A 15787-nucleotide genomic window follows, 5' to 3' on the forward strand; every position below is an offset into this window, starting at 1 on the left:
ATATATCCACGAAACACATTTAAATTAGAAACAATCTTACACTTTTGTTCATTAAGCTCGCGCCATGCAAAGTTTATGTAAGTAAAATATTCGCCGGCCTTGCTCGGCTCGAGCTCGCAACAAATTAGCCGCGAGCTCCAGCTAGCTCCGCAGCGTAATGTTTTTTCGAAACTTGGCGCGCGTAGATCTAATTTACCTGTGTAGCCCCGCGCACACATGTACGACACTAAGCCGCATAAACATCATCAAAGCTCTTTTCGCGCTGCCAGTGGTAGTAGTGGTAGTAGCTATCCCTCCCACGCACCACTGTGTGCCCGCCGGGATAAGCGAAAACTATCGGCTCGATGCCGTGTATACTTTCTACACAACGCCACGGCCTTACTCGAGCGTTGGATGCAAAAACCGTTCCACCAATAATAATGTCCCAAAAGCCTACAATCTCCGCACAACACAGTGCGGCACTGTGCAGCTCGCGCATAAGTACACGTATACACAAGCGTATACGCGAGTCGGTTTTAACGTATTAATACAATCTCCCTTCTCGTATATGCGTTGCTCCTGCTGCTGCTCTCTTATACCTTGGAATACGAGTTTTCGCGCGCCGTTGAAAAATACACGCCAGCAAAACCGTTCATATACGTTATATACATATAGGTATCACGGAGGAAAGATTGAGTTAGAAAGATAACAAAGCGAGAAACTTATGAGGGTGGTGTTACGCTGGCGCACACACGCACGCACCACTCGTATATAAACATATTTTCTTGGGATATTTATTGCTGTCTCGTGTGCGGGTAAACGCGTTATTAAAAATGAGAGAGAGAGAAAAAACGAGAATTATCATTAATGGTCGTGAGCCGAATATTTGTTCGAGATCATTGACGAATAACAATATCCTTGTAATATGGTGGAAGCACTTGATCTGTGCACGTTCCAAATGACGGAGCTGCACGTTGAGTTCAATGGGTGCATTTATCAAAACATATAAAAAAGAGAGAAAGAAAATGATTATCCCTAATGGTTTTTCGGGAATTCGATTATTGTCGTGGCCTAGTTAGAAAATTGCATCAAAATTTATATTCCAGGCTCGCATTGCATTACCACCTAAAAGCCAAATGATCATTTCATCGCGCAAATACGTTACGTACGTTTGAGCATGTGCGTCTAAAAATGTAAATTCTACGCGCATAAGTGCAGCGTTATACATTTGGTAAAAAATGAAAATGAAGCTCTCCGCGTGTAGAAGTACACACACACGCACACACATACCGTGCAAACTTGTATCCATTACTCTCATTCGCTCTTTCTCCTCCGTATGTACTATATACGCACTCGATTACGGAGCAAATTATCACGCGCTCACGTGTGAGTATAATACGCCCTTTCGCGTGTGTGTATACGTATATTCACGCACACATGACAGGAAAATTGTTCCATCCTCGTGTGTGTGTGTGTACACGATGAGTTTGTACACTCTCTGCGTGTGCGTACCTATATAGGCAAACGTTGCAACCTTGTGCATGCAACCATATGACGACGCGACGAGGACGTAGATGATGATGGCCGGAAATCGTACATAATGGATACCTACACTCATCCATGTGTGTGTGTGTGTGTATATATATAAATATATATAGTTATATTATATATGTGTATGCACGAGTGCGTATGGGCATTGTGTCCAGCTGCAAACGTGCCGAGCAGTCAGCGAGAGAGAGAAAATGGGGACGATCGTTCATAATGCCCGGGGATGAATATTATTAGAGATACGTGAACGCATGCATACACATATAATGTACTTCGAGGATTTCTATGCACGCGCGAACATCACATATATACGCACAACAAACTCTCTCCTCTAGTTCTCGATGCGCCTCGCTGCGATTCGTTGTTTTTCTTCGGTCTCTGTTTTCATTATTATCATTATTATTATTCTCATTTTTTTGCCCACACGTCGAGGATCTTCTCGATATTGTGAATTATATTTTCGATATGCACCGGGCGCGCGTGCATGCGTACATTCGATAATACCGCCGCGCGCAAGCTGCACAACGGCAGCCGTTGTACCGCTGCCGCTGCTGCACTCCGAGCTGCTGCTGCTGCGCTCACTGATTTGGAAGTTGTTGAACCAAAGAGTTTATTTTTCCTTTTTATTTTTTTCAAGTGCTTCTCGCGCGCATATCTGCCGAATGCGGATATTTTTTCGGTATATATATACTCTTTCGGTCTTCTTTTTTCCGTCTCGCTTAACGCACGCTAGGCTGCGGCGATGGTTTTTTGATGGAATAGTTACGATGGAACGAAACAAAATAAAGAAGAGGGAAAAAAGTACACTACTCGTAACAATCGTAGATAATCGACAGTCATAAAGCGAACTTACATCTTTCCTCATAAGTATACAAGCATGTACGTATATTTTCAGAGCCATATACACAAGTATACACACACACACACATACACACGCAATTGAACTAGATATAGCGGCGGCAACGACGTTCGACGTATATGGCTTTATATATACACGAAGGTGGAAGAGGGTGAGGGAGAGAGAGAGAATACAGAAAACGAGAGATAGCGACGTACACTTCAGGGAGATATAGACCGGGGGTATAGTGTCTGTGCTCTCTTGCTTATAGGTATATATATATTGTGCAGCATGGGCAATAAATGCTATAGGGTGCAGAGCTTGCAACAACAGGATATTGCTCGCCACCGTTGCCTTATCCAGCGCGCTCGCTCGACAATTGCCTTCGCCTCTATTATCGGCTTTTTGGACACTTCGGCGGCAGCGGCCCGGGCTTTGTTACCTTGTGTTGCCGTTGCCGCTGTTCCTCCAACGTAGGCGAGACTGTAATTAAATATAATATAATTTTTTTGTGCTAACGCCCCGCACGATGATGCAGCATTAGCGCGAGGCGCAAAATAGTTGCTGCGCGCGCCCAATCAATTCTCGAAAGATTATTTCAATCGGCAGCGAGCGAAGAAACGCGAGGGAACTTTCTAAAAGACAAGAAAAACACACCCGATCGATATTACCTATATTGTTTGCCGAGACAACAACGCAACGGCAAAAAAATAAGGAGAACAAGCCAAGCGAGTGTATTATGTTGAAAACCAGATTGAATTTTTATTCGCTAATTCTTTTTCTTGCTCACTATGTGTGTATACATAAGAGATTGGCCTCTGTTTAGGAAAGAAAGTGCGAAACCACAATAACGGTGCTGCAGTGGCAGCGGCGGCGACTTTCGCTCGGGTTTGATAATAGATTTGCGCGCACACGCGCAGCACGAGCAGCAGCTCCTCGTACATACACCTATATACTCCGCAGTCGAGTAATCGATCGAAGCTCTCGCGAGCAAACAGGTTATGTGTCGAGGAAAAAAAAAAGAAAAAAAAACCTTTATACAGCCTCCCAAAAAATTACATCCGAGATACCGGAGCATGTATAGCCGCTGCTGCGAAACGCCACTACTATCCGCGCGCGCGTGTTGAGAAAAACGAGAAAACGAAATTGAAAAATCCCAATGGGACATCGACACAAAAATCCAAGCTAGTCCCGCTCCATATAGCCTCGGCTTTTGCGCTACGTAAACATACACACGCACACATATAGATAGAGAGGGAAAAAAAAGAATGAAAGAAAGAATCTTTGGTTTAGACGACTTGCCGCCTTTGGGGAATTTTTACTTGGTTATCCACTGACGCTCAATATACCCGGTTGACAAATAATATAAGAGTTAACTCGTGTTGGGATAATCTTGAACTTATTCGAAATCTTCGATCTAAAAATGGTAAATTTGTCAGAACTTCAATTCGGAATTTTTCTAAAAAATTACCATAATAAAACTAAAAAGTAGTAGTTCATCGAAGATTTTTATATTTTAAAAGTTTATTTTGATTATATGAAATCTGCCTGAGAAAATATTCAAACATGGGATCTGATTAAAATTATTATTATTGTTAATTTTTGATGAAGCTCGTCTGCATTATGCTTTATTTAAACTTTATTGCGTCAAACTTTCAATAAAAGTAATGCTCGTTCCATCAAACTAATTATGAAAATTTGTGCGCGCATATAAATTTCGTATATATTCCAACAATAACTTCCGACATCGGCGATAACCATAGAAATGCAAGTCGAGTTCTAATAGCTCAACGCGCGCATCTTGTGCGTCATGCATAAATGTAATATCCCAAAAGCGATGAATTATTCGATTACATTAATTGGACATTCGCTTTCTGGAGCAAGTCCACATCATTTGTGTAACAAACGAGCAAACTGCGTGTCGCTAGCACGTCAATGAACCGAGTTTAGCAAAATTTTGCAATGGAAATTTATTATTGATCGATGGCTAACGATCAATATATTTAACATTTTAGTAAAATGTATGGAATAAGCACTGCAAATCGAAAGACTTTATAGTACGAAATCTTTATCATTGTCGTTATCTTTAAAATAAACGTTACAGCACCTTTGAAATTCAGCTAGTGCGACATTTTCTTCACAAGGTTTCATCCTTGATACTTGAATTGTTTAAACTGTTTAAAAAAAGTAAACAGTAGGTGGAAATAACACGGTTGACTTTGGAAACTGCGGTTTTGGTCTTAAATAATTTATTGCACGTATTCAAACTTCAATAAATTCAAAGAAGAAATGCAAGCATTATAATTGATTCTATGTCGCTTCAAAGTAAACAATTTTCAAGTAACAATAGTCTATTATTTACTTTATCAATATTAATAAAATCTGCAATTGTATGTATTTATTTATTCACTTATTTATAATATTCAGAGTGCCGTGTAGACCGATCTGAAAGCTGTGACGTATGACATTGAGGACTTTATTATCTAAAAAAATGCATACTTTAATTTCTACTGAAAATTGTCATAATTGTAAATTATAAAAACTTACAGAGCTACAAGTTTCTAAATTTAGTTCTATAGTTGGACCAGCTTTCAATACAAACGGTTCCATGAGTCTAATCATCATAACTATTAGCAAAACTCTTACTTTTGGTGGATACGTGTGCCAATTAGTAGAGTAACTGTTAAATGAGAATTTGTATTTTTAAGTTAGTCAACGCATCAAGTTCTTAAAATTATTTAGGAAGAAAGTTACGATTTGATAAAAATGTCATAACTAAAATTACTCATAAATTGGCTAGGAGCACAAATAAAAATAATTGAACCAATAGCAATACAAAATGCACACATCATCTTTGCCGCTCCTGCTACATCTGTTTCTAGTAGAATAACCATCTATTCAAATAAAATAATTTTAGATTTGTCGAACTTATCAAATGTTTAAAGAAAAAAAGAAGTATGTACCCATGTGCCAGTTAAAACTATTATACAAGTTGTACCTACTAATATGACAAACATAATCGGTCTAGAATGATCATGAAGTAGATTGAAAAATCTAAAATAGGCGATTTCATGAAAGTAATGTTACTAAAAGTTCTCTTATCATAGTTTAAATGAACTCGGGGAATTGGTTGAATTTACATAATGCATTTTTGATGTTGATGAATGACTTTTTTGAGTTTTTCGTAGATCCAAATATCTGTATCTTTTTCCTTTGCTACAATTTTACGATCAAACTCATCGTCAATTTCTTTAAAGTAATACCTAAAAATTTAAATACTCGTTCGTCTTCAAAAATCTAGTCATCAGTAATTAACTGAAATAAAATACGTTAAAGAATTAAAGTATTTATTAAGTTTACCGCAAACACTGCAGTTGACCAATGATAAACGATACGGCTCCACATTGAAAGATATTCATGGTACCGATCAAAAGACCGTAGACAAACATAGAACATAGTTGAAGGGCAAGTATTACAAAAAAGTATTTGTCTTCATCCACGAAAAATTCTGTATGAATAGGTAAATTCATTTCAAAGGTTTGGTTACCCGGAAGGGCCCAGTTTAATATAAGTGGCACAACTACTGGAGCTGTTCCAAAACTTAAGCATAGAAGAATCAATGACACTGAAAACAAAATGTTTTTAACCTGTTTTCATCTCATAATAAAAGTAATTACCTGCTTGAAAAAACGTTAAGTAATAACCAATCCGCATAAATTTTAAAATAACTCGTCGGGCTTCTGGATCATTGTCACACCACATTCGGGCCATCATTATCATACATGCATCAACCTAGTAACTAGCTGCTATGCTAAATGTTTTTTTTTTTATTATAATATTCGTTTAGTTTTATAACTTACCTGTGATGAGGCCATTATCATAAATAAAAAACAAAATAGTATACTTGCATAAGCTACCACTTGAAACACTGATTCAACCATTATACTTGTATTGACTTCAGTCTCTTTTCTTTCTTTTTCAATTCTTAAAAACTATACATATTTTCATTTTTACTTAAAATTATATTTATCTTTATTTAAAATACTTACTGAACTAAATAAAAATATCATCAAAATTGAGCCAAGTAATAATCTGCCGCTATACTTTACACTTTGACTTTGGTAAGGCGACAAAAAAGCGATTCTCATTATCACAGAATTATAGTAACAATTTTCTTTCCAAAAATCTTTCCACAATAAGAACATATCATGATCAGTGTTTTGGTTGGAAGTCAATTCGGATACCATATTTAAAAAAACGCAAAATAAAATGGACGTTTACTCAAACAACCCAAAGTTTCTTCTAAATATCGAAAAAAGTTTTGAAACCTTGGGAAGTGAGCTTTATTGGGATATAGTTGAACGTTATAACGTGAAATTATCTTTAAATAACTTAGTATGTTCTCAAAATATATAGTGTTTTATGTGGTTTGGTAAATTCATTTATTTTACATAGTTGAAAGAATATTACGATGACTCGTGGATAAAATTATTGATTTACTTATTAAAATATTAAGTAAGACATATTTTTCATGAAAACATGTTATTTGATTCATAGATAAATCATGCTATTGGAATAAATTATTATTTATTTGCATTTTACCCCTGATACAATCATTAATCCATAATTTTTTATTATAATTTGGTGAAGAATTGAACATCTGTATTGGTGAAATTCGTTATATTTTAAAATGAATGTAGTCATCATCATTAATTTTGTGCTGTAGTAATTTATTATTTGTTTTATTATCGCTAATGAAATGCTAAATATTAATTACGATTAGTTTATTCATATTACTTAGAGTGCCGTGTACACTGATCTGAAAGCTGTGACGTAGGACATTGAAGATTTTATAATCTGAAAAAAACGTGAGCTTCAATGTGTAATGGATAAAGTTATAAGTAAACATTAAAAAGACTCACAGAGCTGCAAGTTTCTAGATTTAATTCTATAGTTGGTCCAGCTCTCAATACAAATGGTTGCATAGATCTCGCCATCATGAATATTAACAAAACTCTTACTTTTGGTGGATACGTATGCCAATTAGTACAGTAACTATTAAAACATTTTTGGATTTTGAAGTTATTTTACTCTTTGAGTTTTTTAAATTATCAATTAAGAAAACAATTACGATTTGATAAAAATATCATAACTAAAATTACTCATTAATTGGCTAGGGGTACAAATAAGAATGACTGCACCCATTGCGACAGAAAATGCTAACATCATTTTTGCAGCTCCTGCTAAATCGTATTCCAGTAAAATAACCATCTAATATCAGAAAAATTATGTCAAATTAGTTGAGTATATCAAAATAAATAAAAAATAAAGTATTTACCCATGTGCCCGTTAGAACTATCATACAACTACAACCTACTATTATGACAAACATCATCGGATCGGCAAGGTCATGAAGTAGTTCAAAAAATCTAAAATATGGGATTTTATGAGATTAATGTTACTAAAACATCTATTATCATAGTTCAAATGATTTCGGTATATCGTTAAAGTTACAATATGCATTTTTGATGTTGACGAATGACTTCTTTGAGTTTTCTGTAAATCCAAATATCTGTATTTTTCTCCTTTGCAACAATTTTACGGTCAAACTCGTCGTCAATTTCTTTAAAATAATACCTAAAAAATTTAAAAACTTATTCATATTTTAAAACTTAGCCATTATTAATTAGCTGAAATAGAATCAGTTGAAGAATTAATATAAATATTGAATTTACAGCAAGCAATGAAGTTGACCAATGATAAATGATATGGCACCACATTGGAATATATTCATTGCGCCGATTAAAAGACCGTAGATAAATAAAGAACAAAGTTGAAATAAAAGTATTACATAAAAGTACTTTTGTTCATCAATGAAAAATTCTGTATGAATTGGTAAATTAATATCAAATGTTTGGTTATCCGCTAGGGCCCAGTTCAACATAAGTGGCACTGCTACTGGAGCTGTTCCAAAACTTAAGCATAGAAGAATCAAAGATACTGAAAACAATATGTTATTTACCGTAACCAAAATTTTTCAATCTGTATTCATCTCGTGATAAATGTATTTACCTGCTTGAAAAAATGTAAAGTAGTAACCCAGTCGAGTAAATTTTAAAATAACTTGTCTGGCTCCTGGATCATTGGCACACCACATTCGGGCCATCATTATCATGCATGTATCAACCTTAGTAACTAGCTTTTACATTCATTATTCTTATTGAAATATAATATTCGATCAGTTTTATACTTTACCTTGGAAGAGGCTATTACCATGAATAAAAAGCAAAATAGTAAAGTGGAATAAGCTAGTATTTGAAACACTGATTCGACCATCACACTGGTATTCGTTTCAATTTCTTTTCTTTCTTTGTCAATTCTCAGAAACTATACATATTTTTGTATTTACTCAACGTCAACTTTTTTAATTTGAAATACTTACTGAACCAATTAAGAATATCACCAAAATTGAACCAAGTACTACTCTCCCGCTATACTTAACAGTTCGATTTTGGTATGGCGTTAAGAAAGCGATTTTCATTAGCATGGAATTATAGTAACAATTTTCTTTCCAAAAATCTTTCCACAACATGAACATATCATGATCAGTATTTTCGTCAGAAGTTAATTCGGTCACCATATTTTATGGAAAAATGGACAAAATGAAAAGAACGTTTACTCAACCAAGTCAAAGTTTTCTCTAGTTATCAAAAAAGGTTTTGAAACCGGAGAACGTGCGTTTTAATGCAATGTAGGTGAATGTTACAGAGTGGTATATTATCTTAAATAACTTATTACATTTTTTTAACGTATATTTCATTTTCTGTGGTTTGGTAGGCTCATTCATTATACATAGTAGAAAAAATTGCATGATAAATTTGCACAAACGGTTTTCTCTGATAGATACAGCAAGACGCATTTTTGAAAAACCTCAAACACCATAAATAAATAAAGGAAGGGATGTTCACACAGATGCCATACGAAAAAGGCTCATAGAAAAAGCTCCGTGAGAAATCATAATTTTGGAGTTTTGAAAAACACAATAGAAAGCTTGTATCAAAGCTTTTATTGTCAGTCATCCTGTCTAATTATATGTTTACATTGAATTTTACCCGTTTACATTGAATACAATCATGGAAATAATTAATCACTCACACAACACTTTTTTACATTTTATGACAATATTTATTTTATAAATCGGATCAAAGTTCATCTTTCCTTTGATGTCGACCAATTTTCACATTTTTTCAATTAAAAAAATGTTTTATCAATCAAAAATATATACTTTGAATATGTAGGGACAGAAAACATTAAAATATTTATTTGGAATTTTATTGAAAAAAATATCGAGTAAATGGATAAGCCACAAAATTTACAGAAAGTTACATTGATGTATAAACCGACCTAAAAGCTGCTGCATATGACAGTGAGGATTTGATTATCTGAGAATAATAATTTAAATAAAAACCTTTACATTATAATAAGTCAGCCACACGGGAAAACTAAAAAACAAACTTACAGTACTGCAAGTTTCTAAATTTATTTCTATGATTGGTCCAGCAGTTAAAACAAAAGGTTTCATAGTCCTTACCATTACGAATAATAAAACCTTTCGCATTTTTATAGGGTAACTTTTAAGATTCATTTTATAGCTAGAATAGAATGATTATTTATTGATTCGAAATGTAACGATCGGTAATTATGAGTAAAAATTACCAGGTAAAAAACAAATCATCACTTGCATTCTTTAACAGTTGACTTGGAAAACAAAAAAAAGTATAGTACACATAGTAACACAAAACGCAAACAACATTTTTACTGATCCCGCCAAATCTGTTTCCATTAAGAGTACCATCTAAAATCGTGACCATATTCAATTAATTCAATAACTTAAATCTACCAAAAGAATAATTAAATGAACAGATAATGAATTCACAATCTACTAAAAAAATGGAAATGAAAGTCTCTGTCTTATACTGTAATTTAATTTTATTCATGAACAAAATAACTTAGTAAATAACAAAGCAGTTAACAAATTACTTTTACTATCAAATTTTTCCATTCAAAATTATGTACAACAAATTAACATTGTATAAAGAAAGCCAAAACTAGTTGTTTCACTCTCAAAGGATAAAAGAGAAAAAAACTATAGCGAAGTGTAAACAGATCTGAAGGCTGCTGCATATTGTAAAGAAGTTTTGATTATCTGAAAGAATAGTTCGAAATAAAATCGTTCCTTCATTGCGAGAGAATTATTACATTCGTGTAAAAAAATTCTTTACTGTGCTGCAGGTTTCTAAATTTAATTCTACAGTTGGTCCAGCAGTAAGAGCGAAGGGCTCTATAGATCTCATCATAATAAATAATAACATCTTTCGTATTTTTGGTGAATGAATTTGACCGTTCATTCCACAACTAGTATAGAGTAATAACAAAATTATTGTATTATGTCATCAAAAAATAATAATAAACGTATTCAAAAGTACATTTTAATGTAGAAATTCTCACTAGTGAATTTTAAATATTGACTAGGAATGCAAACAAAAACAATAGCGCACAAAGTTACACAAAATGCAAATAACATTTTCGCTGCTCCTGCCAAATCTGTTTCCACCAGGATTACCATCTATAATCAGAAAAATATTTATATTTAAAAATTCGAACCAATTAAATTACTTTATACCATACCGCGGTAGCCGTCAAGACAACAATACAACTACAACCAATTAAAACAACGAACATCAAAGGATTACTTATTTCTCGTGTAATACCGTAGAAACTAAAATTTGAAAAATTTGAAATAATCAAACCGATCATAATTGTATTATTTACTACAACTCACTCGATACAAATTTGATGCGTCCGAGCAAAATCTTTAAGTTGTTCGCAAATCCATGTGTTGGCAAGGTCTTCATTCTTCACAATTTTGCGGTTGTACATCATACTCATTCTTTCAAAATTGTATCTGAAATATAAATTAACTATGATTATTGCACCTTTTCAGTACTTTGAACTAAATTTGAAGAAATTTTACGGCCAATGTTGCGTACTGTAAACACCGAATTTCGATTATTATAAATAATATAGCACAACATTGGAAACAATTCATAGCACCTATTAATAAACCATAAACAAATAAAGAAAAAAGTTGAGCTCCCAAAATATGATAAAAGTTTTCTTCTGTATCCACGAAAAATTCTGTGTGGAGAGGAAGGGTTTTTTCATAAGTTTGATTGCCTGGCAGTACCCATGTTAAAAATGACGGAATAGCTACTGGAGCTATCCCAAAACTTATACATAATAGAAGTATTGACTCTGAAACGTGTTCGAATAAATAAATCTGATAAAACACAATCTTAAACGGTAACTGCTTACCTGCTTGAAATAAAACAAAAAGATATCCTTTTCTTGCAAATTTCATCATCATTTCTTGAATATCCTCTGCATTAGAAAACCACATTTGAACCATCAATATTAAGCTCACATATAGCTTGTTTTTATTAGAAATAAAAATATTTCTTATTATTGAAATTGAAAACATATTTAAATAAATGCTTTACTTTTTTTTTAGAACTTATCAGAAACGTATAACAGAATATCATCATTATAAAAGCCACTAGTTGAAATATTATCTCGACCAAAGTGCTGCCTTTAATTCCATTTTCTTTTTCTTTGATGAGCTTCAGTATCTAAATAGTTAACGATGATTACAAATAATAATCATCATTGATTAAAATAATAAATTGTAAAGCCTCATAAATACGTACCGTTACAACTAGTGAAAGAAACAGACATAAAAATAGGGTTAAATTACCAAGTATTTGCACGATTTTATTTTGAAGAGGGTATAGAAAAGAACTTTTCATAATCCTTACAGTCCAAGGAAAATTATCTTCCAATAATTTCTTAGACATTTGGAAATTTTTATAAAAATCAGGATCCTTTGCAAGATTCATCTTAGTTTTTAGACGATGTGTGAACAAATGGTATTAGAGCACAAAATAACATTTTCCTCGTTTAATTTATGTTGACGTAAATATTCTGTGATCGATATAAAGCATTACATCGTTTTTGAAAACTTGGTAAACTGCGGTAAAAATATTGAAAATTTTAGTGTATCATTCAGCTTGAGCTTGAAAAATTGGACGAACTATAACACGAAGTAATATTTTTTTAATGAGCTGTAGAGAAATGAAAAAAATTTAACAAACTTATAAAAAACTAGGATTCGTAATTATTTATTTATTCCTCTCTTAAAATAATCATGACCCTAAAAGTGAAGCCAATCTATTCGGCCTCTGATTGGTCGACTGACTTTTGACTCGAGTGGAAACGTAATAAAGTGACATCTACGGTCAAAATAGCAACTTTTTCGAAATTGACTAAAAAATGTAGGCGCGCGAAGCGCGCCTGAAAGTTACTAGTGAATAAAAATTATCAGGTAAAATAAAAATTTATTTCAGTAATTTTTTCAAAAATAATATCTTTGGCAAAGATAAAATTTAATAGGACCTTCAACTATCATAAGGTATATTACGTTTTGTATTTCGAGGATTAAACTTTTAATTTTATGTGAAAGTTCTTGAACAGCATCACAATCAGACCGTCTTCTCTGAATCAATAAAAAGTGAAAAATTCTGTTGATGTAAATTAAAGTTATGCATAGTCAAACACCTGAGTACCTTTCATTCAATTATTACGACTGAATTCAAATTGTTTAGACACGACAACTTAGTAATTAATATTTAAAATTTTTTTAATTTCTTTTGCGATCTCATTTTTGCATTTAATGGTATTTAATTGCTCAGAATATACAGTAAATAGTGCCAAAACTACTTTTTCCATTCGCAAGGAATAAATTAGAGAAAAAAAGTTATAGCGAAGTATAAACCGATCTGAAGGCTGCTGCATATGATAAAGAAGATTTTATTATCTGTAAAAAATAGTTTGAATTAAAATCGTGCCATCATTATGAGAGATTTTCACGCGTATAAATAAAGCTTATTACAGTGCTGCAGGTTTCTAAATTTAACTCGATAGTTGGTCCAGCAGTAAGGACGAAAGGCTTTATAGATCTCATCATTATAAATAATAACATCTTCCGTATCTTGGGTGAAAAAATTTGTCCATTCATTCCGCAACTTGCATAAAACATTAAAAAACTTATTGAAATAAGTTTTAAAAAAATTAATAAATATCCATTTAGAAATACCTTGCAATGTAAAAATCTTCACTAGTGATTTTTAAAAATTGACTAGGAATACAAACAAAAATAATAGCGCATAAAGTGACGAAAAATGCAAACAAAAGTTTTGCTGCTCCGGCCAAATCTGTTTCCACTAAGATTACCATCTATAGTCAGAAAAATATTTTCATAGCTCAAAAATTTGAACCAATTAAATTACTTGAAACATACCGCGGTAGCCGTCAAGACGACGATACAACTACAACCAAGTAGAACAACGAACATCAAGGGGTCACTCATTTCGTGTGTAATACCATAGAAACTAGAATTTAAAAAGATCTAAATAGTTGAAGCGATCATTATTTTATTATTTACTACAACTTACTCGATACAAATCTGATGCGTATGAGCAAAATCTTTGAGTTGTTCGAAAATCCATTCATTGGCGTTTTTTTCATCAATAGCTATTTTGCGGCTGTACGCTATACTCATTCTTTCGAAATTGTATCTGAAATATGAATTGTCAGCGGTAATTAAAACTTTTTTAAATATTTAGCAAAATTCAAAAATTTTTTGTTATTATAGCGTACTGTAAGCATCGAATTTCGATTATAATAAACATTATAGCACAACACTGAAAACAATTCATAGCACCTATTAATAAACCATAAACAAATAATGATATAAGTTGAGCTGCTAAAATGTGATAAAAATATTCGTCTGTATCAACGAAAAACTCTGTGTGAAGCGGAAGGGTTTTTTCATAAGTCTGATTGCCTGGCAGTACCCATGTTAAAAATGATGGAATAGCCACTGGAGCTATCCCAAAACTCATGCATAATAAAAGTATTGACACTGAAATATTTCTGAATTAATAGAACTGCTATTACGTACTGATAAACTTTCATTACCGACCTGCTTGAAAAGTAGATAAAAAATACCCTTTTCTGGCTAATTTCATCATCATTTCTTGAATATCCTCTGCATTAGAAAACCACATTCGAGCCATCAATATTAAGCTCATATATATCTTGTTATTATTTGGAATGAAAAAATTATGCATTAATATTCTTTTTTAAAAAAATTCAAAAAAAGCTTTACATTTTTTTTAGAACCTATCATGAACATGTAACAGAACATCATTATTAAAAAAGCTGTTAGCTGGAATATTATTTCGACCAAAGTGCTGATTTTAATTCCATTCTCTTTTTCTTTGATGAGCTTCAGTATCTAAGTAGACAGTTATTATTACTAATGATGTAGATCGTAATGGTTTATAATTACGTACCGTGGCAACCAGCGAAAGAATCAGACATGAACATAGGGTTATATTACCAAGTAATTGCACGGGTCTTTTCTGGAGAGGATATAAGAAAGAAATCTTCATAATCCTTACAGTCCATGAAAAATTATCTTCCCATAACTTTTTAGCCATTTGAAAATTTTTGTAAAAATCAGGATCTACTGTAGGATCCATTTTAGCTTGAGATAATATGTCAGCGTAGGTAAATAGAAAATACAGTTTTCTTCGTCTATTATGAACTCATGTAAAAAGTCTTAGATCGATACCAAGCATTATAGTATCTTTTAAAACTTTTTCAACTGCGGTGGAAATGTTGAAAATTTTAATGGGTCATCAAGCTGAACTAAAAACTTGCCTTTAGCACGTGCTTTAACTCCTTTTTTAAAATCGGATTTTTGAATGCATGATAAATTTATTATTACGACTGCAATTGTCTTGGAAATTATGCGATTAGTGGAAAAAATGATAATACCCGTAGTTACCATTGTTGAATAATTTCATACTGATTACAAAAATACAATGATTGAATGATTCAATCCATCTGTTTTTTTCTCCATAAGCAAGATTTCGAAGTCGCACTCAGCGTACATTTTTTGTAAAAAATGATTGATTATTGAAGTGCACTTTAACTCAATAAATAATAATGACTTAAATCAATGTCCCTTACAATAACAAATAATAAACTAAACAAATGATACATTCGTTTTCATTTTCATAAAAAATAAAAATATAATAACTTGTGAATTTAGATCAAGTGTAAACAAAGATTTTTGAGTGTTGTTTCAGTCTCATCCTGTAATTAACTTGAAGTTAAATGGAAAAAATAATTTAATAGTAAAGATAGTCATTTCTAAATGTCTTTTGCTATCTCATTTTTTTATTTATTCATATATATTTACGTAATAAAAATATTTAGTTCTAAAACTAATTTTTA

The 15787-nt window shown here is 32.6% G+C and overlaps 1 protein-coding gene and 1 long non-coding RNA gene across 2 annotated transcripts in view; one reads left to right on the forward strand and one right to left on the reverse strand.

Moving 5' to 3' along the window:
• The window catches only part of LOC106654481 (plexin-A4), a 189849-nt gene that overhangs the window by 157373 nt on the left and 16689 nt on the right, over positions 1–15787 (forward strand). The gene's annotated exons all lie outside the window — the stretch shown is intronic.
• LOC111693590 lies at positions 8462–8867 on the reverse strand. The gene is made up of 3 exons (XR_002763440.1): positions 8808–8867; positions 8621–8752; positions 8462–8552 (listed from the first exon to the last, which is right to left on the reverse strand). It is a non-coding gene; the product is annotated as an uncharacterized LOC111693590 (long non-coding RNA).

This window comes from Trichogramma pretiosum, unplaced genomic scaffold (genome assembly GCF_000599845.2).
Source record: "Trichogramma pretiosum strain Unisexual culture from Peru unplaced genomic scaffold, Tpre_2.0 scaffold46, whole genome shotgun sequence".
NCBI lineage: Eukaryota > Metazoa > Arthropoda > Insecta > Hymenoptera > Trichogrammatidae > Trichogramma > Trichogramma pretiosum.